This window comes from Marmota marmota, unplaced genomic scaffold, assembly GCF_001458135.2.
Source record: "Marmota marmota marmota unplaced genomic scaffold, marMar, whole genome shotgun sequence".
Classification (NCBI taxonomy): Eukaryota; Metazoa; Chordata; class Mammalia; order Rodentia; family Sciuridae; genus Marmota; species Marmota marmota.
The window spans coordinates 1,788,685-1,815,457 of record NW_026000208.1 but is presented as its reverse complement, the minus strand read 5'-3'; the positions used below and the strand labels follow the sequence as shown (position 1 = coordinate 1,815,457).

The following is a 26,773-nucleotide window of genomic DNA, read 5'->3' as shown; positions in this document are numbered from 1 at the left end:
ATATATATCACATTGGGTTGTACTTTTTTGGTTTTTGGTACTAGGGATTGAACTCAGGGGCACTTGAACACTGAGCCACATCCCCAGTCCTATTTTGTATTTTATTTAGTGACAGGATCTCACTGAATGCACCTTGCTCTTGCTAAAGCTGGCTTTGAACTTGAGATCCTCCTGCCTTAGCCTCCAGAGCCCCTGGGAGTATAGGCATGTGTCACCACACCCAGCCATGGGTTGTACATTTTTATCCCTGGCAATTTATAGCATAAACTTCATAGTCAATATATATTTCTTGGATTGGAAAAGCAGCTATGATATCACAAATCTATTTATATACTATTATGAACAGATATACAAATTACAGCTTTGTAACATGTTTATTAGATTAAAACCATGAACCAATGGTGGGCACAGTGGCACACACCTGTAATCACAGCCACTTGGGAATTTGCAGCAGGATTATTAAGTCTATAACAGTCCAAGATTGTTAAGTTCTATAAAAGCTTGGACAATTTGTCAATCTCCTGTCTCAAAATAAAATTAGACAATTAGAGATGTAGCTCAGTGGTAGAAAAACCCTGGGTTCAACTCCAAGTACTAAAAAACAAAACAAAAACATATTTCAATGCTTCTCCTATTCATATCTACCCTAAAACATTTTTTAAGTGATGAAAGGCTAGAGCAACTTTCACCATGTGATATGAGCTTTTACTCTTAGAACTTACAATTCTTATTCTTCATAATATTTTGTTAATTATCATACTTGTTTCTGGAGAAATAAATACATATATTAAAGTATACTACAAATATAAAAGAAAAACCTAAACTAGCCATTTGAAAAAAATTATGACAATAAATTTTTCAAAAGAAAAATAACATAGCAAGATGCAGAGGTACATGCCTATATTGTCAGTGACTTGAGAGGCTGGAAAAGTGTGATCACACATTGAAGGCCACCCTTAGCAACTTAGCAAGACCTTGTCTCAAAATAAAAAAATAAAAAGGTCTGTGGTGTAGCTAATTGGTAGATAGCATCTCCTGGATTCAGTTCCAAGTAGAAGGAAGGAAGGAAGGCAGGCAGGCAGGCAGGCAGGCAGGCAAATGTTTCAGGTAATATAAAATATTTATAATCATGGCAAGAAACAAACTATTTGTTCTACTGATGCTAACTTCAACTTCATAAACAAATAACGATTCTGTATATAAAATTCCAGTATATCATCACTGGACAATTAAACTTATTTCAGAACGATGAAGTGCTTCATGCATAATTATTTGTCATTTAAAATCTTCATGGCTTTAAAAAAACTTATAAAACTTGATATATAATTTTCCAGATCAAAAAGTGTAAGAAAATAAATTCAAATCTTCATGATGAGAAGAATAGTAATAATCATCCATAATAACTAGAATCTGACCCAAGCGATCTGATGATAATCTTAATCATAAAGTCAATGCACTATAACCAAATATTTTTAAGATAACCTTCAGCATACTTAGAGTACCCCAAAAGATATTTTATTATAATATAAAACTGCAAAAAAATTCCCCAAATTTTATAATTGTCATTCCATGCAAAAATCTGATAATTTAGTAATGCAGGTGGAGTTCAACAAAGAAAAAGTCACTTCATATAGATATCATCCTATAAGTCACAGACAAAATAAACACAAAACTCTGAAGATGGGGCAAATAACACGGTGTATGAATGTCAGAGTATACTGATTCAGCTACTTACCCCTATTTTCTGAAATGGAAGACCTCATTAAAGCCCTCCTCTTCTCTACCTCAGCAAAACAAAACAGGGAAGAAAAGTAGTCTCAGAAAATATTTTGCATAAAAATGACAAAACACTAAAATTGTTTCATGGTAAACATTTAATATAGGCATACAAAATTCTTCTCTTTATCCCACCTCTGGTTAGTCTTTTAGTACCTATAACAGTAGCTGAATCGATTTTAATTCAATTTCTCTTTTCCTCACTTATTAATAGTTCCTATATATATTCTATCTACAATTTCATTCAAATGAGGAAAATAAAATAAGCCATGGGTAACTGAATGTAATAAAAGTACATAAGACAGGATAGTAATATTTTGAGAGAAAGAAAAGGCAATCTTATACTTTTATTATGTTTTCATTAAGGATCCACCAATAGAGCCAAGCTCTGAGAATCTTATTTGTCCTATTCGAGGGTTACTCGTCTAGACCTCAGATTGACATCTGGAATGAGTCTCTCAGCATCCTCAGACAATTGTGCTCATCATTGATCCATACAAGCACCCTCCCAACAAATAAGCATTACCATAGCCAGGCTTTTATTTTTTATTTTTGTCATACATTACATGTACAAAAGACATTTTGTTTAATAGGTGAAAAATGGACCTCTAAAATATATAGCATACATATATGATGTTGGATTGTTCTAACAAAATTAGGTGACATCTATTAGAAAATTTTAAAACACAATATTTTTAATACATTGAAATTTTAAGAAGTAGCACAAAAATTAAAAAATGGCACATTCTAGGACTTTGGGAGGCTGATGTAAGAGGCTCACAAGTTCAAACCAGCCTTATCAACTTAGCAAAGGTCTAAGTAACTCAGCTAGGAGACCCTATCTCTAAATAAATATTTTAAAAGGGCTGGGATGTACTCCTAGTTTCAATTCCTGGTACCAAAAACAAACAAATAAATAAATAAATAGCATGATTATACTACAAATATGAGGAGAAACATCTATGTTTTCATTGTTCCAGATATACAATAAATATATAGTACATTTAAATTTCACTATAAGATCACTTAAAACAAAAAAAAGTATGTCAGATATTCACCAAAATTATTCATGCTACTTCAAAAATAAATTTTCAAAGGGAAGAAACAATAATAATGATTCTTTAAACAATGAAGGAATACCCATGGGGAAAATTATTATCATAAAATTATTCTCCATCAAGCCTCTGAAATTAGGAACTCAGAAGCCTTCAAGTTGTGACATTATTGGCCATAGTACATAAAAAAATTTTTAAAGTACCACAGCAATTGCTCACCTCTCTTCCCTGAAGCACTCTAACATGTTATAAATTTTGACCTGCAGGAAAATATCATGAAGAAAACAAATCAGATCAAAAAATACAAGAAATTCATTAATAAAATAACAATAATGAATTCCATGGTAGTTATCATTAACAGTGGTTATTTGCAAACAAGTCAGACAATGTGAGGGGGAAAAAAAGAAGTGGGTCACATTAGATTGGGTAGAAAGAAGTGATGGAAGGGAGGGGGAGGAAAAGGGGGGAATGGAAGGACAGCAGAATAAAATAGACATTATTTTTGCTGTGGGTATATACATGACTGCATTACCAATGTAATTCTGCAACCTGTACACTCAGAAAAATGAGAAATTATATCTCATCTGATTCAAATGTATGATATGTCAAGATCACTGTACTGTCATGTGTAGCTAATTAAAACAAATAAAAAAATACACAATTCAATTAAGTATTTCAGGAGAAACATGAATATATTAGCCCAGGACTCTAAAGAATAGATATTTCAAGATGAACTACAGAACTCAAAAGTGTTATAAACACATCAATATATTTGGTGGTTTTCCTCTTCTCTGCTATCTCCTAGCCTGGTTCAGGAAGGAGGAGTGGGCTTAAAGACAAACCATGAAAGTATTTATCAAGAAACATAAATACGGTATATGCTATTTATAAAAAACCACCTGAAATATAATGATGTAAGTTGGTTAAAGCCCCTTCAGCATGGGATGGAGATGTAGCTCAAGTGTAGAAGACTTGTCTAGTACACATGAGGCCCTGAGTTCTAGCCCCACTATCATCCATACACCCCCACACAAAGAAATAAAATGTAGTAGAAAGATTTATCATGCAAACATAAGTTAAAAGGAAGATAAAGTAGCAAAGAAAGGAAAAAATGAGGAATATTTTCTGTATCCCTTCTCCAAGAAGATAAAAGTCATGAATCTGAATGCAACCAACAATAGCTTCAATGAGAAAGAAGCAAAAAGTAGAAGCTTCTAATTTCATATGGATCCTATAACATTCTTCTTTCAGTAATCAATAGTGTGAGTATACAGAAAATCCATAAAAATCCATAAACAACTGAACAAAACCACAACAAATGATCTGACATTCATAGCACATTCTATGCAACAACAGTGGAATATAATAAACATATTTTAAATTCACATGAACATTCACCATGATAGAGCCTATCCTGGGCCATAATGCACACATTAATGAATTTTTAATGCTTGAAGTTTACAAAGTGCATTTTCTAATCAAAATTAAAGAGTAAATGAAAACAGAAAATTGGAAAACCATGCAAAGACTGGCAATTAATATAATCTAAATAAGCCATGTGGTTTAAAGATATCTCATGGTAAATTAGAAAATATTCTGAATTAAACATAAATGAAAATATACTATGTTAAAATTCATGAGATGCATCTAAAGCAGTGCTTAGAGGGATGTTTATATAGCTAAAACCCTAATATTGGGGGGTGGGAGGTTTAAAAAAAAAACTACAACTTCCAAAATAAGATTCAGGCACATTCTTTCAAAGGATACTTTTGCCCTTTAAAAGGAACACAAGCTTTTACATATAAAAGAAGTAAATGTTATTTTCCTGTGAGATAAGACCTAGAGAAAACAGCCTATTTATTCACATACAGACTAAAGAATGGTAGAGATGGCATCAGATATTAAGCCCAAAGAATGATCCACTGAAGTTTTTACATAAATATTATAAAAAATAAATTTATTTCTGTGACAAAATTCCACTGAACTAACTTATCTTACTATTCTGGAGTGCAAATATATAATGCACTTGTTTTATATATCCTTTCTGGATCTTAAGAAATGTTTAAGGACAAGGAAATATTTTGTATTCAAATCAACATTAATTATATGCCATTTCAAACAAAAGCAAAAATTTGTAAGGATTATTAGATTCATAATGATTGGACAACCAGATGTGAGGCAAAGGAATGTTTATGACTTCATTTTTAAATTTGTTTCTACAATAAGAATATTTAATAGAATAGTAATATCTAATTATTCATTGTACATAGATTATTGTCTGCCTTTAAATATGGAAGAAATGATCTAAAAATGTTTAATTCTCTTTCAAAATGACAAACATACTAACCATAATCTTACCCTAAGAGAACTGAAAATATATATACAAAAATTTCCGCATAAATTCCAAGCAGGGATATTTATCATAATCAGAAACTGGAACAACCCAAGAGTCCATTCACTAATGAATAAATAAATGTATGGCATATCTATATAATAGAATACTATTCACCCATCAAAAGGAACCGAGTTCAGGGGCTGGGAATGTGGCTCAAGAGGTAATGCGCTCACCTGGCATGGGCGAGGTGCTGGGTTCGATCCTCTACACCACATAAAAGTTAAATATTGTGTCCATCTAGAACTAAAAAATAAATATTAAAAAAAGGAACCGAGTTCATATACAAAGTTTGACACAAGCAAACCTGGAAAAAAATATGTGAAATAATCCAGGGCAAAAAACTTTCCTTTAATGTAAATTTCTCAAATGCTGATACATACAATGGCAACTAGAATCAAAGTATTTGGGCATTTATTCCACACTTAATATACTTTGAATATACAAAAGTGTTTGGAGCCATTTTCTCAAACAATTCCTCTAGTTACATTATCTTTTATATTATTTTGATCTAATTTCAGATTTCAGAATTTGACCCATAATTTCTGGATAATTTTCACCTGAATAATATTTTCTAGTATTTCACTACATATAGTTCCATCTCTCTCTTCTCACATTCTCTAGAATTTCTTTCAAAAATATGTACATGAATCTATCATTTTATCTAAACAACTTCAAAATTCTAGCTATGATATACCTCTGACCTCCTTGTTACAAAGCCTTAATATCATTATCTAAGTTAAACATTTACATCATACTATAATGACAGACTTTCTTCAAATTTGTCCAATTCTTTTCTATCCTTTATAGAAATCCTGAATCAATATTGCATTCAATTCTATTTAGTGTGAAATAATCTAGATAATTTACTCAGCAATATTAATGTTTGTCGACTAAGAGTAGAATGTCACTGAATTTGGGTCTGATGTTTCCTCACAAGTATATTCAGTTTATGTCAGTGATACCACAGAAATAAAACTGGGTTCTTCTCAATAAATCCAAATGTAATGTATCACCAATGTTTCTATTGTTGGTTGTATCACACATCACTTCTTTATTCAGGTAGTGTCTATCAGGTATTTTACCATGAAATTACTATTTTCCTTTTATAACTTTGTAAATTACCTCATGGAGCAGATAATTGCATACTATGGAAATATCCTGTGATTCCTCAAATTTCCTTGCAAATTTTAGCTTCCTTTGATGGTTCCTAAATGAAAAACTTATGCTTCTTACCAAATATTGATTTAAAAAGAAAAAAACAACCTCTATTATTTCCTTTATAATTGAGGGCTTTCTATTATTAAGACAGCTTTATCTTCTACCCTACTTATTAACTCATTCACGTTAATTTAAAAATACTATAAACATCTTACCACCATTAACCACTTTTTCATCCTTCAAGAGGTTTACGGTATCCAAATATCCCGAAATGGTATCAGTGAAAACCAAAGGTGGTTCACTGTTTCTGTCCAATGATCCTTCTTGAGGGATGAAGTTTCACCCATCTCTGACTGCTTTCTCTTTCTATATTCATCTTCCTTCTCTGTTATTCTCAATGTTCCAGAGCCCCAACTGCAAAAATCTTATACAATCAATCTCCCTCCCGTGTCCATATACCAGAAAATAAAAAGGTGGAGTAACAATAGCATAGCACAATCTTTCCATTACAAATTAGTCAAAGTTTTAAATATATTTCAATAACTGTTGTGACACAGTGAAACAAAATTTCTGTCATTATTCCAGTATGTTTAGTTAAAATCAGAGAACTGCTAAGTAATACACATGAGAAAACAAAGCGTTGACATTACAAAAGGGTTAGAATGAACGAAGATAACTGAGGAAAAGTGAACTAATTATAGAACACATTTTCAAATGTGTTTAGACCCTAGAACATAGGTTCATAAATTACATTTGGAAAAAAATCCCAACAGGAGTGTTATGACATTAAAGTCTACATTAGCTGTCAATTATTTTTTTTTAATTTTTTTTAGAGAGAGAGAGAGAGAGAGAGAGAATTTTTTAATATTTATTTATTTATGTTTTAGTTTTGGCAGACACAACATCTTTGTTTATATGTGGTGCTGAGGATTGAACCCGGGCCACACTCATGCCAGGCGAGCGCGATACCGCTTGAGCCACATCCCCAGCCCTCAATTATTTCTTTACTCAGGAATTCCCAATGGCCTTTTTGTTGTTTTTGACCTTGTTTATAGCTTGAGATAGCCTATCTTTAGGTCTAATCAAAAGTCAGTTCCCTTCAGTTAGTGGCTTCTTTTTGATTTGCCACTTTTCTTTGGATTTTAATCTTCAATCCCATAGTATTTCAGAATTTTGGCCCCAGAAACACAGTATTCCATATCCTAGATAATGGCGCCCTATATTTCTAGAGGTCGAACCTCAGAAAAGTTTATACCATGGAATTTTTTAAAAACCATGTCTTCTTTACCAGTTTCTCCTGTACTTTGAATATCCCAACACTTGAATCCTGAGAATCTGCACTTAACATTGAGCATTAGAGACACAGAGAAAATGAAAATCACCTCTGACACATACATTCTTCCACAAAGCATGGTTTTGATCAACACATTAGGAAATTATGTTTAAATATTATCATTTAAAAGTTGTGACAACTACAAATTTTTATTATCATTCAAATGTTGTCCATCTTTCTTTCTTCCTTTTTTGATGAAGAAAAATATACTATAGTCACTGTTCAAGGAGAAGTGATAACATGAATGCTGCTGAGAGACAACATTATGATTTTAACTGGGCTAAATGGGAAAATAAACAGGTAAGATTAGAAACTAATTACTTAGGAACCTTGCAGATGAAATTTGGAAGAAACAGGTTCAATTGTGAAATTTAATTAGTTACCAGATGTAACTAAAAAAGTTTTACATTACTGCTATACCTTACATAGTGCTTGTTTACATTGTTTTAAACAATGACGTTGGTATATGATAGTTAATTATATCACTTTCTTATGAATAGATTTCCCCAAAGTAGCTAAAAATACTTTTCTTGAAAATAAAATGCAAAATTACTCTAGGATATTTTTAGCGTGTAGTTACATTAAGTTGATTTTCTTTCAATTGAACCAATGCTGTAGTTCAAGGATTTTTAAACTCTAGTCCACAGGCTGCTATTGTAAATAAAGTTTTATTAGAATACAGTTTCAGCATGTTTATTCAATAATATATTATCTACGACTGTGTTCATAATATAACAGCAGGGTAGATTAGGTGAAATAGAGATTAGAAGATATTCAAAACTTAAAATGTTAATTTGGTCCTTTGTAGAAAATTTTCCAATACATGATCTAGTTTAACAAAGGCTTGGGTGATCATATAACTCAAACTGAGCTTTAAAATATGGAAGGATAGACCTGGAGTTGTAGCGCAGTGGTAGAATGTTTGCCTTGCATGTGTGAGGCCATGGTTCAATCCTCAGTGCCACATAAAAATAAATAAAGATATTGTGTCCATCTACAAATAAAAAATATTTTTTAAAAACTATGGAAGAATAGGAGAACTGAAAAGACAGAGCCATCATTTTTACACTAAGATTTCTCATGTCAAGACAACACAGGCCGGGCCTGGTGGTGCACGCCTGTAATCCCAATGGCTAGGGGGGCTGAAGCAGGAGGATCGCGAGTTGAAAGCCTCAGCAACTAGGAGTCACTATGCAACTCAGTGAGACACTGCCTTTAAATAAAATACAAAATAGGGCTGGAGATGTGGCTCAGTGTTGAGTGCCCCTGAGTTCAATCCCTGATAACACCCCTCCCCGCAAAAAAAGACAACACAGGACACATCTCTATTTTGCTTTTACAGATTGAGCATAGAAACAAGGCCAGACTTCCTGTTCTGCACAGTCCCTGAATTTATTTGACAGAGAGAGAGAGAGAGAGAGAGAGAGAGAGAGAGAGAGAGAGAGAATTTTTTAATATTTATTTTTTAGTTATTGGCAGACACAACATCTTTGTCTGTATGTGGTGCTGAGGATCGAACCCGGGCCGCACACATGCCAGACGAGCGCACTACCACTTGAGCCACATCCCCAGCCCACAGTCCATGAATTTGTCCCTGAATTTGTTCTCGTGGGTCCCCAAGCTTTCTTTTTCTATAAAACATCACCTCACAAGCCACTGTCATCGATGTCCTCTTACATGGGGTTGACTCTCCTCTCTCCATTGCTATGCTCTCCTACCTCTCATGACCAATGACAAAGATAGATGATAGACAACAAATGAAGATAGATGATAGATAACAGATGACAAAATATTTCTTAGAAATTTAAATGGGTAAAAATAGACATAACAAGACCAAACAGGTTTTTTTTCTAATAACTGAACACTTTTTGTTTCACAGAAGCTTATTTATCTTATCTCAATTGGAAAAATGTTTCTGAATTTCTCCCATGACCATAGAAAGACAGTACCTATCTTTTAGTGATGGTAAACATCATTAAACTATGATAGCTTCCTTTTCTTACTGACATGTGGGAATTATGACAAAAGTGAACTATTCAAACCAAACAGATACAGTCACAAGATAAATGTTATCTTCCCCCTCAATTCAGAGGTTGTGAGGTATCTATGTCCCACTAATCTTTAATTAAAAGATACAATTTTAAGAGCTGGACCAATGGTATATTAAAAAAAATATATCAAATGTCTATCACACAATTTACCAAATAATCCCTAGCTAACATTAACTGTTTTTAATATATTAAATGAAAACTATTTCTATCATCAATTCTCTCCTAATGTTTTACCCTACTTTTTTCTATTAACAGTCATCTATTTACTCCCTAACTCATTCTTTCACTATAAATAACATGAAGGCCAAAATTAGCTATTTAAGAATATGGAATGACTAGTTTCTATATGACTTTCCAGAATAAGGGAAAATTATAAACAAAACCAATTCCTTGTCAAAGAAGATCATTTTATTTAAAAAAAAGTAAAACAGAAAAGCAACACAAAAACTATTTAGTTAATAACTTTTCATAACTAATCTTTGTTAAATTATCTATCACATTCTGCTATACCAGCCAAAATGTCTGTTTTATCTATTTGCTACAACTACTCAAAGAAAGAAATGGTTACATTTTGCCTTTTAGCTTTACACAAAGGCCACTCACCTCCGATTACCAGGGTTATCTACCACATATATCTATATCAATTATTCTCCCTTCTGAAACAATCTAAACAGATCAGAGCTCAATCCTTATGGAGGAAGTCATAAAAGCAGCTTTCTGAAACAATACATTGGTTATGGAAAAGTACACCTAGGCTACATTAGCTTTATGTGTTATGGGAAAAGAATATTTTCATCGACTTTTTGGGATTTTCATCTTGCATAGTTAAGAGTATTTTGGAGAAAGTTCTCATTATTTTAAAATGGTAAAAGTAGAACTAATGTTGAAGAATGGTTGAGAAAGGTTACCAGTAGCCCAAATTTATCACCTAGAATTTCTAATAATATCTCTAAGACAAACTGAAACACACTACACAGTGAAGTCAATGCTACATCTGTTTGTTGTTGTTTACAGTTATCTATTTTGGGATTATCTTGGTATGATGTCCAGACTGTTCCTGAACTCCTGGGCTCAAAAATCCTCCTGCCCAACAATCCTCCTGCCAAACAGTCCTCCTAAGAGTAGCTGGGACTGCAGGCATATACCACAATGCCCAGCCTTCCATCTGGTTTTTGTGAATGAAAAATAGATTTCATATTCATACCAAGGGATTATTTCCAAGTAAATACAAAATTTTTCCTAGGTGAAACACAAAACTGGCAGATCTTGAAAATATGCAACTTGTAAGAATAGGTGTTTTCAAAAACAAACAGGGCTTGGGATTGGTAGAACTCTCACCTAGCATGTGAGAAGTTCTGGGTTCAGTCCCAAGTACTACCCACCCAAACAAACAAAACAAAGACTCCTACAGAAATTTCAGCATGTGGCCATTATATAGAAATGTCTGCGAAAAGCAGAGAAGTTTCATGTAGGTTTTTACTTGTACATTTTTGTCTCAGAAATTCCAATTTTTCATATCAGGTAACACACAGGTATGACTACTGGTAATGGAGGTACCAAGTATCTGTAATCAAATTAAACTCTTCACAGATATCCACAATAAACTCCAGATGGAATAAAAAAACAACTGTCCAGGGTTGGGGTTGTGGCTCAGTGGTAGAGTCCTTACCTTGCACACATTAGGCACTGGGTTCCATCTTCAGCACAACATAAATAAATAAGTAAAACAAAGGTATTGTTTCTATGTTCTGAAATAATAATAACTGCCTAAAGACACTGGAAAGTGACCACACAGAAGTAGAAACTTGAGTGTTTGCTTGTAGAAAAGGAATTTCTCTCAGGATCTTTCCTTTTTGTTCATTGCCCTTTACCTAAAGGTATAGAAGCTAAAGGGTAAAACAAAAGTACCATAGAGTAGAGAACCAAAGGGGAGGGCCTCAAATTCTGTGTATAAGTGCTGGTAAAATTCTAGGCTGACCACTGAACTGTCCATAGCGTAGGAGAGATTCCAAATAGCCTAATCAGGATGAAAAGAATTGGAAAAAATATTCTGCTATTTCACACCACAGAAACTAGAGTTTCACACCACAGAAATTAGAATTTAAATCCAGCTAAGGTAACTGCTTGTATTAAAAAAAAATCAATAAAATTACCAATATTCTTTACACATATAGTTCTCAATAAGAAAGATGGAATGGGGATGGGCAGTTTTCCACAAGGGAACCTTTGGAAATGCCTACACTTCTTTGGTCGTTTCAATGCTATAAATAAGTGGAAAAGAAAAGCTCACAATATGAACACATAGTTGGTAGAGCCAGGGAAGATACTGAATAGCCTTCAATGCATATCATCACACACACACACACACACACACACACACAAATGATGTTCAAAATGTCAATATTGCCCAGGACATTAGAATTTAATTTTTAAAACACTTTTACAATATCCAAGTTATAATCCAAAATTATTAGAAAGACAGAGAAACATAATCCATATTCCAATAAAAGGACATCAAATAAAACTAACCTTTCAACTCTCCAAATATTGAAATTTTTAAAAAGCCATTACATTTATGCTAAAGACATGAAGGAAAAAATCATGCTATAGCACCTGAATGAAATTATCTTATCTGTTATAATAGAACATATATATTTTTAAATTCCTGAACTAAAAATAAATTACCTGAAATAAAATATTCACAGAGAAAATTGGGAAGAGTAAACACAAAACATATTAGAAGAAATTCTTGAAACTGAAAATCAGTAAAAATAAGATTACATAAAAAATTTTAGAAATCTATGAAAAAAATCAGAATAAAATACATGTAAAAATTGGAGACTCAAGGGAAAGAAAAAAGACTGAAAAGATTATTTTATAAGTGGATGAAATTTCTTTACATTTGGTGTAGGACATAAGTTAACAGATTAAAGAAGTTAACCAAATGACAAAACAATACAAAGAAAATCACACTGATCACATCATTGTCAGAAAAGGATCAATACCACAGATACTGAGAAAATCCTGACTCAAGTGAAGAGTTAAAAAGGCACAGTGATGTAAACAGAAACAAGAATTCAAACATTAACTGACCAATCAAAATCAACGGAGAACAAAAAAATTATCTTTAAAGTGCTAAAAAATGTAAACCATAATTCTGTATTCAGTAACAATATCTTTCAATAAAGAGAACAACGACAAGATAAATTTGAGTAAAAGACGAAAGACACATTTACACCAACAAATAATTATCTTGGGTAGTCCTACAAGAAATGCTTAAGAAATTTCTTGAAACAGAATAATAATCAGAAAAGACACTGATTAGGGTTTAAGTAAATGTGGGGAAATTGGAAAACTATGTTAGAGTGAAGGAAAAAATTATGACTAATAAGGAAGGTTCAAAACTAGGCATTCAGATTCATCAAGCATGTCAAACGAAAGTATTACCAACTGACATAGAAACTAAGCCCTTTCATTTCCACTGGCAACATAGCAGATTGTTTTCCTGATATTTGCAGTAAATCCAAAGACAGACCCATACAAAGTATCATCAGTGGTAACCATTTCCCTTCTCTGCAAGGGTTACCAAAAATTGTGCCATAGGTAAAACTTACACAACATTCACATAGAACAGACCAAAAAAGCAGTCACCAGACAGAAAATGTTTTCTACTTTTCCAAATTTGGACATTTCTAGTTTTTCCCCCTACCACTTACTTGAAAATAAGGATCATAATCATTATTTGTATTTTATATCTCACAGAAAAAAATTTCACCTGTTTCTCTGCAACACTGTCAAACATAACAGATTCTCAAGTATCTCAAATAATACTGCAGGTCTATCAGAACACCATATTTGACCACAGAGATGTTACACTGCATAATCATCAAAGCTTGTTTTTTCAGTCCAAAAACTACTTTATAACCTTTCATTATATAATCATCACATACATAAGTCTGCTCATTGTGCTACTAAAAGAGTAAACAGAGCAACAAATCATTGCAGTGAAATATTATCAGTATCTCTCCTTTATTCCTATATCTTTCATTATTTGTGATCACTCATTCATTCCTTCACAAATTTGCTCATTCCACAAAATTTAATGAAACTTTTTGAAATTTTAGAATAAGATAATAGAAATTTAAAATATCCCTTTCAAGTAGGAGCTCATTATATTTATTTTGGGAAAAGGAGACAAAACAGTAGACATAAAATGAATCAAAATTGGCATGTGTATTCCTAAGTATATAGAGTTTTTGAGAGCCTAAGTTGGGGATTCAAAGCAAACAGAACTGAATATATGTAGCCAGTTTCATTAAGGCATATGTATCAACTGTATGTAACACTCATCCCACTGCAAATATATCATCTGAGGACAAATCCATTCAGATCTTTACTAAGATACAGGGTGAATAAGAGGGAGAATCACAGATAGTATTATCAATGGAAAAAAAAAACATGAATCAACAAGATGATTTAACAAGATGTGGATGAATCTGACAATACTCCAAATTAAACAAACAGCTTTACTTTTTCTAATGATAATAAAGTCAGAAGATATGTTAATCTTACTCAAAAAAGCTGGTGAGAGGTCACTAGGTGAGGAGGGCAGGAAGGCACACATCCTATTTATCTAAGGACTCAATGACCTTCTAAAATTTTCAACATTACCAAAGCATCTCATGGTATAAAGGCTTTCCTTCCCCCCTACTCCTACCCCCCAAGGAATTTAATACAAAGGGGCTTTACCACTGAGTTATTTATAATATAATATATAAAAATATTTTATATTTTATTTTTTATTATTTTGAGATGGGTTCACACTGTAACTCAGGATCTTGCTAAATTGCTGAGGCTGGACCCGAAATTTCCATCCTTCTATCTCAGCTTCCAAAAGGCAAAAATATTCCTCTTCTAAGCTTTCTGAACTTAACAATAGTAAAGGAAAAGTTCATGCGTAATTTCTTCTTATTTTCTTTTTGGGCTCTATTGTTCTCTTATTTATTTAAAACATATTCTTCCCATCTGTAATAAATCCATAGACATTTCTTCAGCACCCTTGAATAGTACATGAGTGAACTGGGTTACAAAAATGAAAATAAACTCCTTTGGGGAAACATCCATAATACTTAGTAGGATGATACATGGGTACCTAAAGGAATAAAATTTAAAAATTAAAAAGGTCAAAATATAGCAATATGCATATATTATTATGGAACCACTGAACAGTCTGAATGAAGTTGGCCACACAGATTGTACTCTATCAATCCATCTAATAATTGAGATTTATTAGTCAATAACTATATTCTACAATGTAATTCATCCTAATTGAATAGTTTTTCCACAAAACAGCTCTTATCTTAAAAGGAACATTTTTAAATAGAAAAGTATAAAATATGGAGAAAAATGAATTCTTCCTAGGGAGTGATTAAACATAAAGAGAGAGCACTAGCTGGGAGCAGTAGCACATGCCTGTAATCCTAGCAGGTAAGGAGGCTAAGGCAGGAGGATCATGAGTTCAAAGCCAGTCTGAGCAAAAGAGAGGTACTAAGCAACTCAGTGAGACCACTATAGCTCAGTGGTTGAGTGCCTCTGAGTTTCAATCCCTGGTACCAAATANNNNGGGGGGGCTACTATTATGTATATTGAATTTGGGGGGCATACCGGATATTGAACTCAGGGGCACTCAACCACTGAGCCACACCCCTAGCCCTATTTTGTATTTTATTAGAGACAGGGTTCTCAGCACCTTGCTAAATTGCTAAGACTGGCTTTGAACTAGCGATCCTCCTGCCTCAGCCTCCAGAACCACTGGGATTATAGGTGTGCACCACTGGGCCCAGCCTGTATATTGAATTTTTCTAGATTAAAATGTGTACATAAGACCTCCTTCTCAGGATTGTTTTTATTTGAGAGCACACTGTGAAAAAAGATAATAATGGTACATGCCATAAAAACAGCAAAGAAAACAGGGGTTGTCTTCTACTCCAACTATCAATGCAGATTTTAAATCAATCCCTCATTTTCACCATAAAAGGTCAATGTAGATGCTGAGTCTCTTAACATCATGATCTATTTTTGCATAGATAGTCTGAGAATCTATGAGTCCCTCAGTGATGCCATAAAATCCCTCCTAGAAAAATTAAATGATTATGTTATACTAAGCAACCATAAATCCTTCTTTTCCTCACCCTTTAATTATCTGGAGCTCATTCATCAAAATTTCACTTCTTCTCTGAATTCTTGTAATCTCAGTTACTCAGGAGGTAAAGAAAGAAAGATTACAAATTTCAGGCCAGCCGTGACAATTTAGCAAGTCTCTGTCTCAGTAACAACATTTTTAAAAGGGCTGGAGATACAGCTTACTTCTTAACCAGCACACAAATCACTCATTCATGGTCTATACAACTAGTTTAGTTAACACAATTCCTAAATTAAATATCTGCTAGGTGCGATTTGCTCTAAATAAACAATTAAATGTAAATTGGAAAATATCCCTGTCAATTGGAGCTCATTATTCTAGTGTGTTAAGTAGAAAATAGAGCAATAAAATAAAATCTGACAGCTGAAATTTCATTTGCATAAAGCATGTTACAGATTAATTAAATAGTGCAAATCTAACAGACTGGGCAAAGTATTTCCTTGGACTTGTCTCTATCCTGTCAGTGTACAATAAATTTTTGCACGTGGAGTTAATACATTTTCTGAATCACCTGGAAAACAACAACTTCTACAGTCATATCTTCTCCTCGACTTTAGTGATGCTGTTGCCATTGCTATTGTCCTCTGGAACTACAATAGAAAATTTAGGCTCAATTCACTTTCACTGTGCACTGCAACTCTTTCCTTCAAAATTCTATCTTCTGTTGATTCTCTCTTGCTTGACTCCCTAAATTCCTACCACCATCATTTCTCCATTCCTTTTGCAGTTTTTGTCATTGGTAGTTACTTTTTCTTATATTTGACTTCTCACCGATTACCTCCTCCAAATATCTTAGTTGAACATCCCACAAAAGTCAAAAATCTCTGAACCATTCAGCATTTTTGCCTAACTAAAATATTCTAGAATGGCCAATAGTACAGAAGACAGAAACAACAGAAGCGTGAACTCAAATATAAAAGCTGTACAAAGATTGTTATTGGAATACTAGAGTATTATGAAGAAATCTATTTCTATCCTGCATATATATAATTAAAAAGGATCTCAATTTGTAAAACTAAGTTGTGTTTTTGCTATATTCACATACTGATTTGTGTAAGCAGCTCACAAAGTATAAATACACACCTGACTATGCTGGGCTTACATTAGTAACATACTACAGTACAAGGTATCCTTCAAACATGGCCTTGCCAATATGAAAGGCAATATACCTCTTATCCCAACATAGCACTTTCACCTAAAAACAATGATATTCTCTATATGTCCAAACAAAATTATGTCTTTCAATGAAATCCAAAAAGCCAACTGCTACCTCATTCATTTTTTAATATCATTCTTCATTTATCTTCAGGGAAATAGCATTTTCTTTGTTTTCATTATAAGCCTGGGCATTCTTTTCTATAGATCCTCTTAGCTTTCTCAATAACTACACACTAGAGTGTACCTAAAGACAGTCTCAGACAAATATATTCCTTCTCTCACATACATTGTCTTCAGATATTATCCTTTCCAATAGCCACGAGAAAGAAATCAAATGTATTAGCTCTATTTCCTAAATACCCTGAGTATAAACTTCCTATTTCCATCTTAAAAATCAAAATCTTAACCTATGGGCTTAATACAGATCTAAAACTATCAAAATTTATCTCTTTTTAAAAGAGGCACTCTGAGAAAACCAACCTTCTCCTTCAGAACTGTAAGAGTAAACAATGTTTTCATTTACTATCTTGAGTCTTAAATGACAAGAGTACTGTTTGCATCCTCTCCTCATCTTTTCACATTCCATGTTTGGACTAGAAAGACTCTCAAAATACACTGAAGCAACCAAATACATCACAGTTCAAGAGTACTGAGATAACCATAAACTTCCCTTTGTAATTACTGTTTATATGTAGACATCTATAATGAGCTTTGTCTTACTTAACTTGTTGAAAATAGCTATTAAATGAGGCAATTCTTAGTACTAATTCTTACATTAGTACTGACATGAGAACATTCTATCTTTAAAAATCTCAACTGGAAATTATGGGAAGAAAGAAACTTTTAGGATTCACAATTCTGTAAGTAAGTAATTTATAAATTTAAAATGCCATTATCTTGTCTAAAAATAAAAACAAACATAAAATGATAATTTAATAATACTTTGTGACAAACCATGTGGAACAACATACAACAGATTATTTCAAACCATCCAATAAACATGAAAATGGTATTTTTAATCAATGATTGTGTCACTTGGAATTAACACATGTCCTATCCTTGTCAATTATTTTAGTGCAAATGATTTATCAAAGAGTAATAAAGCTCAAAAAGTATAAGGAAGTGTTAGAGGTTACACTCAAAGTTTTGTTGGTCTATGTCTTCTCCCACTAAAAGGAAGAAACTCTACCTTGATTGGTGAGATTTCACAGTATTCACTGAGTGACACTTTTATTTTTATTATTATTACTTTACCACACCAGGATACACCCTGACATTGTCACAAAGGTATGGGACTAAAACCTCTCTAATTCAGTCCCAGAACTTATTCCCATCCCTGCTCTCCTGCCTCCACTCCACAATCTCACTTGAATCCATTTACAGTTCACCTTTTTAAAAAATTAGCGTCCTATGTCCTGATGCCAGGACTCACTGTGCAACTTCCATGCATGTACATTTTAAGTTCACTCAGATACATTCCACTGTACTTCTCTTTTCTTGTCCCTTCCTCTTCCTCATTCCCCTTAATATACTCTACTGATCTTTCCTTTATTTTGGTGAAATTCCCTCTCCTCCTCCCCGCTTATTTAGGATTTCTTAATGGAAACTTTCTGTGTTCTATGGTCACCAACAAGTAGAGTCCTTCTTTCTATCCTCACTTCAAGTTCATAGGCTGATAAGATGAACAGATACAATTATGTTTATTCCTTGCCCTTATCTCCAGGGTAAAGATTTCAGGATTCTACTGAGATTTGAAATTGAGATAGAAACTGAATTCCTCTGTTTCTCCTAGTAATACAAAGTATACTGTAATGCAGTTTTTATTACCAATGGAGAGGAAAGTTAAAAGTAATGTGCTTTCCTGTGATGATTTCCTTAATTTTTAAAAAATTTCCTTCATTTTAGGAAATTTGAGACATTACAGTATTAAGAATATCTCTCCCCTTTCCATTCTCTTTCTCACAGTGCTGGGGATTGAACCCAAGGTCTGCATGTGAGGCAGGGACTCCACTACCTAGCCCTGAAGCTGACTTTCTGAATTTAGTAATAAAACCATCTTAAATATTCCCCAGTATCACTATAGAGGAGGAATTGTTTTTGTCAGGTGGGTATTAAACTTTCAAGAATCCGTTATCACATTATAGTAAAAGTAGCAATGCTTTATAAAACAGTATCAAACTCCCTAAATTCCTTGGTGAATTCTTTATTTGTTTTTCATTTCTTAGATGACACATTCTTTTACTACTAATTTGTCTATTTATTTGTGCATTCATTTGACTATGCTTCATTTGTTTATCATCAGTAATTCTGACCCTATTTCTATTTTCTCCTTCAAAATATTGAATGCATAATATTTACTAAGCCTCTGCCATAATCTTTCCATTAAAGAAGTACAAAATAGATACAGAAATCAGGAAACTTTGAATCATCAATTTCGATCAAAGCCTTAGGTCATGTTCAAACCTCCATAAGTCTACAACATGGATTCAAAATTTATAAAATGATAATGGCATTCCATTAATACTAGATGACCTATACTTTTATACAATAAAACAAATTTTGAAACACACATAATAAGAATGATTAAGACAACTTAAATTAATCCAATTAAATCACTAATCAAAATGAAGAATATCTTAATTATGGAAACCTTCTTTAGTTAGCATTTTTAGTTGACTGCTGCTGTGTAGTTATAGAGAACACAGAACAAATTATGGGAATGTATGGGTTTTAACCAACATAGCCACTGCATCACAGTCACAGAGCATAAGAGGAACATGAAAAAGGCTAAGAAAGATAAGTGTTTATCTTTAGATAGCTCCTGGATGCAGGCCCTTCACTATTACTCTTGAATGTTCTACAGGGTTAAAGAAATTTAAAGTGACAAAAACAAAAACAGAAGTAACACTGTTGATTTATCACCTATATAGAATATAGCTATAGAGTGAATTTGGACCTAGACACCACTACCATGGCTTATAATGTGTTCCAGATTACTGAATACCCTGCAATAACAAAGGCATGCTGCATTCCCTGTCTGAAATTTATTTTTAAGAACCTGTTATTCCCCTCTACCATGTAACCATGTATGTTAACACCTAACTCTGGACTTCTGCATGTCACTCACATTCCATGCCAAAATTTTGACATAAACTCATTTGACTCTAAATGAAATCCATGGCACTCATACTGAATATCGCTCCCTTATTTTTTTGTTAACCATTTTTTATTAAAAACATTGTTGAATATTTCTGATAAGCCAGGAGATACAAACTTTTCCTTATGGTTGAATACAAAAACAACAACAAGAAAAACTTCAATTCATGAAAAGTTCAGAGTAATAACATTTTAATTTAAGAATTTGATGCTTAACAGAATATTTAGATAGTTTCAATATCTTCCTATACAATATGTATGACAAACAAATAAATTTAAAGATGAAGAAGGCTAGGGGCCTCTAATTAAACCAAATGATTAAAGTTAACTTTACCAATAATGGGACAAAGTGTCAGTTTTCACTTCTGATGATACACTGAGTAAATTCTGAAATGTTCTTTCACAAAATGTATAATCTAAGCCTTTTCATGAGGAAATTTCCAAATTCTAGGAAATTTTCTTAAAACCTAAAAAACATTGTTTTACAATAAAAAATGCTATTATAGTTGATGAAAGACTTGGGGAATGTTTCTAATTAAAGATGACTAAGGAGATAAAACATATGAATACCATACAGGATTCTTTTCTGAATCTCAGTAATGGGGAAAACTCTGTGAAAAAATGACAAAAACATCTGGTAAAATGAAAATATGGACTGTATATAATGTTTATAAAGTTAACAGTTAAGAAAATACTTATGCTCTTAGAAAATTCTGAGTTCAGGGCAAAAGGAACATAATGTCTGCAACTAATATATACTTTTAAAAAATATCAACACTATGAATATACACACATAGAAGAGGGGAGAGAAGATGGGAAGGGAAAGGGAAGGACGAAGTTAGGAAGAGGAAGAAGGAGAACAATGCAGGAAAAAAATGTCAATCTGGAGGAAGTGTATAACGTTTCTCTATATGATTCTTTCAACACTAAATCTAAGATTATTTTAAAAATAAAAAGTTAAAATAAACAATGACATGCTATACTTATGAAGTTTATGAACCTCCAAGAAATGGTAAATATAGAAAAGTTTAATGTATTCTAGCTCCAACAATCAGGTTATTTCTTGGGCTTAGAGGAGAGGTAGAGTACTGTTTTTATTATAAACCACGAATATACATTAAGTCTTTAAATCCATGGCCACCATTTAAATTAGGTATATTATAAAAACATTACTTCATCTATAAAATTGACTAAAATTTAATGGTTGTTAATACTGGATCAAACACAAGGTTCTGTGAAAATTAGCCCTGATATTACACACTGGTCTGTGGTGCCCCAAAAAGCATTTTGAAAGTCAATTTCACAATACCTACTGAAACCAAAAGCATACACAATTGATGATCCAACAATGCCACACCTAGAAATATATTTTATAAAATTAGGAGTCAGACACATTAGAATATATGTTATTTATGTACATTACTGCATTGTATGTAGTACCAAAAATAAGAATTTAAAACTGTTAACCTATATTTCTCAAAATAGAGAAACAGATAAATCCATTGTCCTATGTACTTAGCATCCAATAAAAGGTCTGTAGGTGAACCATTTATTGATTTAGGAACATATCCATGATAAACAGAAAATTACAAAATAACATATTACCACAATGATCACACATTTATAAATAAATTGAGAATAAATTACACATAAGCTTACAAAAGCTTAGAAAAGTTATTGACTACTTTGTATGCCACAAATGGTTAATTCTTATGAAAACTGAGAAATAGGGTTGTAAGATGAAAGATGATGATCCCTTACTGCTACATATTATTGAATGATATTCATTCTTGGTGGCCACATTTCAATGTACTACAAGTTTAGGGCAAAGGAGGCTAAGAAAAATAGATAACACTCAACTTAGCTTTAGAGCTAAAGTAGAGCCATATTCCACTCATGCATGTTATACCAAAATGAACCCCAAAATTACATATAACTACAATCCCCCAATAAAAACATAAAATGTTTATCTCTCCCATTTTTAAATTTCACATTTCATAAAGTTGAGATTTCAGAAAACTGACATGCAAAGAGATAATATTCCTTCTGGTTTCTGTATCTTCCTACCTTTACAATAAAATTAAACCTATGCTTTGGGCAGGGGACAGCAAGATATAGCCTGTAGTAGAAATCTGGCCCACCACCTATTCTTTGTAAGTACATTTTATTAGAATGCAGTAATATCCATTTGAATCAGTCATAGCTGCTTTCACATTAGTGGCAGAGTTGTATATTTGCAACAAACTGTAGGATTTATCAATTCTGTTCCATTACAATTTTGCCAGTCCCTAAAACAGAATAAAAATACCAGATTGTTAGGTATTTTTTGACTGGGTACATATTTTGATTCATGTAAAATAAAGTTGTATGATTAGAATACTGACCTTATATTAAGGAGACCATTCTGAATTTGTAATAATTTCAGATAGATTAATTTAACTTTGGAAATAAAAAAAGGAACTTCTCATCTTGTAAAATAAATGAGTATTGTAAAAGAAAATTAGTCAAACTTCATAAGAAAACTAAAAGAATAATATAATAAGAATGGAGATATAGATGACAATATATATTGTTGAGATTTTTAACATATTAAATCCTCTGTTGAAAAATTTAGTAGAGCTTGAAAGAAAGGGATTATCACAAAGTCTTAAAATTCTAGGAACATTTTTTACTGCTAATACTGGCATACAGAGAAAATATTATTGGATACCCCATGGTATATACCTATTTATTAAGACAGGTTGAGCTATACAGTTAATAGCTCCTGATGAACAGTACCATTTGTTCCAGAAGCAGATAATTAATATTTCAAATAATCTGTATTTTACATCGGCCTCCCTTAGGTGAAGCAGAAAACAAATGAAAATAAAGACAATAATGTTTTTTTTACTTGAAATACAAAGAAGAGAATATTAGCTATATCAGTTAAATGATGGAATCACATATTCTACAAGATAGCATTACAACATGGTTCAAAATATCAGTTCAGGCATCTAGTATTCCCTTGTATTGTAACAGTTGTTTTGGCATTCACATCTTAGATTTGACCACTGGAGAAGTGGTGAAGTGCAATCAGTCTCAAATTCTAATTCTGACCCAGAATGAGACTACTAGATTCAACAAAAAAATGTAACTAGGGGGCTTAGTCCAGATAACACAAGTGTTTAAGAAGATTTTGTTTAGGACATGCCTAAAAACTGCAGAACTTTGATTCAAATGAGTAAGAATATATCTTACCAATGGAAACAAAATAGGCACAGACAAGACACTCAGGTAGTAAGAAAGTCAAGCTACTATGTGAAGCAACCATGCTGTTGCCCTAATTACACTTCCCACACACAAATGTCTCTTCTATTTATAAAGTAAAATATGAATAAAAACACAATGAATAATACACAACATTAGAGGGAAGCACAAATACACTGAGAGCAGAGAGACTTAATATTTCAGGAAATTACTTAGTAAAAAGCAGGTCCCTTCTATTCCTGTGCATACTTCTATCAAAGTTGTGAGATATAAAGATGGAGTAAGATCCCAGAAAGGAGAAATAATGGCAGTATTTGGGTGATGGTGTGAATGGAACCACTGCAGAAGGGACATATGTTGTAATAATCCACACAGTCACCACCTAAGAGTACAGGAGATTCCAAATGGAAATAACAAGTTATCACACAATCTTGCCTCATGACAGGTAGATATCATCATCAAGTAGTTAATCCCACTCCATGAAAATAACTCCCACAAATCCTAATACTACATTATCTCCAAGCAACAAAACACTTAATTGATGAAAATGATGAAATGGTCATTTAACCTCCTCTGTCCATTTGTTGTAATTTGAGTACTCAAATTGTATCCCAAATTATTTTTATGACATCTAAACTCCTATCATTCTTTGAATGACCATTTCCTGTATAGCTTCTTAAAATTAATGTATATTGTAGTGGGGGCTTTAAAAAGCCACTGTACAAAGAAATAACAACATAATATGTACTCCATAATATTTCATGGAAACTGCTCCCCAAACCAAACTCCATTGTCAAAACATTCAATTATCCATTCCCTTTCCTTTCCTGTGTACTTCTTATGCAACTTCTGGAGGTAATAAAGGTAAGAAAGCCCCCTAGTATTTCAATTGTCTATTTCATTAAATATACTATAATAACCAGAGATAACTAAAATCATTGATTAAAATATATCCTAAAATCATAGCATAGCAACAATGTAGATTTGATGAAAAAGAAAAATTCAGTGAACAAAAATCTAATCTAATCTATATCAACATGATGAAAACTAATACACACTAAAAATCATAATACAGGCCTTAATGCTCTTACCTTAAGGGAAGCTCTTTTGGGTCCTTGCTTGTGAAAGAGGCTTATGAAAGAAAAAAAAAATAGTATTGTTTGAAATTATTTAAATAGTCTTCATTCACTCATCAAGTGAAAGTGTTTAAAAACCTACTTTCATCATCCTAATATGGACATATTCCTGGACTTCTGTGTGCTCAACTTACCATCTGCTAATAATATTAGCAGTATTCTAAGTCATGCAGCCAAAAATAAAATTCAACCTGCTGCTGTCATTACAACCCATGTTATTTGCAGCAGATGCTAATACCTATGGCTGTTTATTTCTGATATTTTCTATATCCCTTTTTTTCCCTGACCAGCCTGATTTCCTTGTTTCCCTCTACCTATCCGCTACTGATATATTTCAAAACATTTATTGACTCTCAGATAAATTAAAACGTATAGCATGTATACAGACAAAAAGAACTTATATTCTGTTCAGATGACTTGACATTTTATGGTGAGAGTAGATAAATATATCATGATATACATGCAAAAACTTCATTTAATTTATGGACCTCATGACAAGTAGATAACATCATCAAGTACTCATCTCTTTTCCATCAGATAATCACTCCACAATCTGACAATATGATATCTTTCATGAAATGCACATGCAATGTATTTGATTTTAAAATATTACATACCAAATTAATCTAATATCAATATGAGCAGAAAAATAAAGAGTACACCATAGTTACTGATTTTGTCAGTAGCTTTGAAGAATAAATTCCACAAAAACAAAACAAAACAAAAGTACAATGATTTGAACTGATATGGACATGTTAGGCAGTCAAGCATCTAAAAGATCTTCCTTAAAACTGGGGAATAGCAAGGATGGTGGAAGGAGGTGGTCATCATTATAAAAATACATGTATGAAGATGTGAATTTGGTGCCAACATACCTCATGTACAAACAGAGATATGATAAATTGTGGTATAAAGGTGTATTAAGAATTGTAATGCAAAAAAAATGAGTAAGAGAGCTCATGTATAATGGCATAATTTGCCGTGAACATACTTTATATTCAGAGTTATGAAAAATTGTGCTGTGAATGGATAATTATGAATGCAATGCATTCCACTATCGTCATGTTTCAAATAAATAAATAATAATATTAAACTGGTAACATTTCAATAAAAACTAGAAAATATGGAAAATTTGTGACACACCATGGACACAACATATACACAGAAGGTGAAGATATCCATCAATATATATATATCTATACAGAAGGTAAAGTTGGTATATTCATCAACTCCCCCCAAATTACTAAAATATAAAAGAATCATTTTGACTAGAAAAAACTACTTGGTGAATTCCCTGCAGAAGTTTTTCATTTACCTGTTTTTTACCAGCACAACACTTTGATAATACAAACACAAAACTTTCCTGATTTATTAATAATGAATTAGCCTATGACAATACACCTCATCCTGCAACTGACCATCTTTACTTTTATTATACATGTGACTTATTTTATCTGTCTATTCTTATATTGACCAAATTTCTATATCTTCTTTTGGATCAACTTATTGATGCATAATTGTATTTATCAAGCCACTATAAAGCACCAATAATACAGCCATCATAATCATACAAACAATTTATCTATGTGAGGATCTCCACATTTATCCATTATTGTAGTGAGTCTTACTTTTATCCATTACATAAAGATCCACATCTCTACTTGATCCATCCATACAATATTTAATTTTTAATCCAATGCAATTCTAATATCTAGGCTTTTAACCACCATATCTTCATTGAGTAAGGACTACAATGATGCATACATATATAAATACATTCAACATTTTTTCAAATTTTTATTTATTCCTTTATCCATTCACATACTAGTATGTTTTTATCCATCCTTAGCAAATGGCATCCAACAACTTTGCATTTATTAAGTCCATTATTATCTCCTAAATTCCATTAAATAGTTTAACATTAATCTTTTCAAACTTCATTCTGAATATCCAATCTTATATCCCTTATTACACTAATATAAATATATAGTAAACAGAAAATTTCACTATCAGTTTCATTCTTCCTTGCACCAATCCACGTTTTTTCGTCCTTTCCTGCAATCAAGCTCAAAACCATCACTTCCTTTATTATATACATTAATCTTTT

General features: G+C 32.5%; 2 long non-coding RNA genes and 1 other non-coding gene across 3 annotated transcripts in view; all 3 read right to left on the bottom strand.

Annotated features, from left to right (window-relative positions):
* Positions 1-8: 8 nt before the first annotated feature.
* Positions 9-12,418, bottom strand: LOC125612825. The gene is made up of 3 exons (XR_007343303.1): positions 5,400-12,418; positions 3,051-3,091; positions 9-1,780 (listed from the first exon to the last, which is right to left on the bottom strand). It is a non-coding gene; the product is annotated as an uncharacterized LOC125612825 (long non-coding RNA).
* On the bottom strand, positions 2,204-2,270 carry LOC125612830. The gene has a single exon (XR_007343309.1). It is a non-coding gene; the product is annotated as a small nucleolar RNA SNORD109A (small nucleolar RNA).
* Positions 12,419-12,601: 183 nt separating the features above from the next.
* LOC125612823 overlaps positions 12,602-26,773 on the bottom strand; it is a 28,268-nt gene continuing 14,096 nt past the window's right edge. The window contains exon 5 of the long non-coding RNA XR_007343301.1: positions 12,602-24,661. This is a non-coding gene — a long non-coding RNA (uncharacterized LOC125612823). The remainder of the gene's footprint in view (positions 24,662-26,773) is intronic.